A 2799-nucleotide genomic window follows, 5' to 3' on the forward strand; every position below is an offset into this window, starting at 1 on the left:
GGCAGCAAAGGCCTGCCTGCTCCCAGCCCTTTCCCGGCTGCTGCTCTGCTTGGATCTGAGGACAGACAGCAGGAAGCTTGGACAAGCTGCGGCTGGATGGGCACCGTGGGAGCGGCCGCGGTACCTCCCTGAACTTCCCGCTGTCAGCGCCTCCCTGGCTGCCAGGTGCCCAGGTAGCCGCTCTAACCACTGTGCAGCCTCTGGTTGGGGAAGTCTGCGTTTCTCCCAAGGTCTGATGGGAAAGGGAGACCTGAAACCACGTTCTGATGTTATTGGGCGAGTTGCTGGCACCCGCCCCCCACCAGGTGGCGCTGCCCGGGGCCGGCAGGGACTTCAGAATGGCTGTTTACTATCAGAAGGTGGATGTTTACAGAGAACGCAGACTCCCCAAGTGAGCAAGGACATGGAGCCCTTTCTGGTCTCACGATGAAAGAGAATCAGGAACAGGCTGCCCCAAACCCTCTCTGGTTGGCCTGCACGGGAAGGCATTTTTGATCTGAGGAGTCCCTCGTAATTTCTCTCTTTTTTTTTTTAATTAAATATATTTTATTGACTTTTTACAGAGAGGAAGGGTGAGGGACAGAGAGCTAGAAACATCGATGAGAGAGAAACATCGATCAGCTGCCTCCTGCACACCCCCCACTGGGGATGTGCCCGCAACCAAGGTACATGCCCTTGACCGGAATCGAACCTGGGACCCTTCAGTCCGCAGGCCGACGCCCTATCCACTGAGCCAAACCGGCCAGGGCATTTTCTCTCTTAATATAGAGGCCTCTTGGGGTGTGAGCGCCTTGGAGGCATGGTGTCCACCGGTCGGAAACCACCTGAAACGTCACTTCAGGAAAGTGGACCCCGTCCACCCGGTCCCTGACACGGGCTGCGTTTCTGTGAGCCTTCGGTGACGGTTACGGACTTCAGGGGAGACACGGGACTGCACAGTGCTCAGCTGTCGCACGTGGCTCAGTCACGTGTCTTCTAAATGGCCTTTAAGGTTTGCTTCTATCACATCTTGGCGCGTGTCAGTGAACAGTGAAAAGCGCACAAGGACTTGGGACACCTCATTCGTTTCCGGGAGGAGCGCCATGCGCGTGGCCTGGCCCGTGTGGAGGGGACAGCGGTGGCTGCGGCGAGCGCTGAGCCCCAAGAGGTGACTTGTCCACAGGACGGGGGGCCGCCACGTGCTGCGGAAGCCGCTGTGACTGCGGCTGAAAGGTAGTTCCAGTGTTCGATTTCCTCAAGGCACAAGGAGCAGGGTGACAGGGGACAGAGAAGTCCAGTCTCGATGGCCGGACTGTGGAGCGCCATCGTCTCCACAGCGAACCTGCCACCGACTGGCTGTGATGCAGGTGTGAAATCAACAGGTGACTCATCACCAGCATTTATTTATTTTTTTTAATTGAAAGAGGAGAGAGTGGACGGCAGAGATGGGAACATGCCAGAGCGCGGTGCCTATGATAAGGGCCACTTCGTGAGACTGGCTTTACTTTAGGTGCGTAGATGTGTGTGCCCCGGTCACGAAGCTGGACTGATCGTCGGGGTCACTGTCAAGAAGCGTTTGAGAGCCATGACTCCACCTCACTTTCCCGCCTTCCTATTCATTTTAACATCCCCTGTCGTCCCACCCCTGCATTTTCCTTGTCACCCGACACTCAAAGTGGCCCCTTTCACAGCCGGGCCCCTTCCCAGTGTAACTGACGCTCCCATCACCAGCTCCGAGCAGGACTGTGCTTTCACACGTCCACGTTCACGTTTAAGGTACAAAGACAACTGTCCTCCGTGTGTCCCCGCAGGACAGACGCAGCGGGAGCCCGAGGGAGGGGCGCTGGGGTTTCTCGCCCTCGGTGAGAAGGGCTGCCCTCTGCCCTGCGATCCCAGAGAGCGAGGAGGAAAAGCGGTGCCCGCCCACCACCCAGAGGCATCCTTTTGTCAGGGAGACCTAGCTGCTACGTAAGCTGTTCTTCCACCTCTTCTACCTCAGGCGACGCTCAGTGTGCCCGGTCACCGGTCACCGTGAAAAAGCAAAGAAAGAATCTGGGAAGAAGTGACGTGACTTCGACACACGCGTGAACCGCCGTCTCGCTGCCCTGGGACCAGGGCGCCATGGAGACCTCACAGCGGGCGGGGGCAGGACAGGAGGGAGGGAATGAACATGGAAGCCACCGCCTGAGGACAGGCCCCTCGCCCCCAACAAGAAACAAACCCGAAAAACGACACCCGGCCAGCGTCTCCCTCCCTGAACCTGGGCCACAGCAAAGAAACAGGCCGCGCGGGCACATATTTGCTCCTGAACGTCCCCACGGGCCGCCGTCCTCACGGCTCTCACGCCCGCCCACGTGTCCTCACCCAGCCAGCCCCCAGCCCCTGGGCCATGTGACACTGCCACCCAGGCAAGGTCAGACCAAGGTCAGACTCACAGGAAGGGTCACTGTCCCACGCCGGCCACTGTACACAGTGACCCCCCACCCCACCCCCCCAGCCACGCGGGGGGAATGACACGGACCCCACCCCCACGCCCACCTTCCAGGGCGAAGATACTCTCTTCCAGCGCCTCCACGATGGTGACCAGGGCCAGGCTCGTCCCGACACGTTGAAGAAGTGCTTCTCGGTGGGCGCGGCTGGCGATGGACTTGATCTCCTCCACGAACTTCTCGGTGCTCGAGTTCCCGCGGTTGTAGCTGCCGAGATCTGAAGCAACGGAAATGGCGGGAAGATGGCTTAGACTCTGTGCACGAACAGGGGCTCGGGCGCTTTGCGGGTGACAAGAGAGTGTGCCTGATCCCGCGCCTAACGTGGGTTTGT

The 2799-nt window shown here is 59.3% G+C and overlaps 1 pseudogene; it reads right to left on the minus strand.

Annotated features, from left to right (window-relative positions):
- Window positions 1-964: 964 nt before the first annotated feature.
- The window catches only part of LOC102439375, a 34495-nt pseudogene continuing 32660 nt past the window's right edge, over window positions 965-2799 (minus strand).

The sequence above is a fragment of the Myotis lucifugus genome, unplaced genomic scaffold (genome assembly GCF_000147115.1).
Source record: "Myotis lucifugus unplaced genomic scaffold, Myoluc2.0 scaffold_457, whole genome shotgun sequence".
NCBI classification, from domain to species: Eukaryota; Metazoa; Chordata; class Mammalia; order Chiroptera; family Vespertilionidae; genus Myotis; species Myotis lucifugus.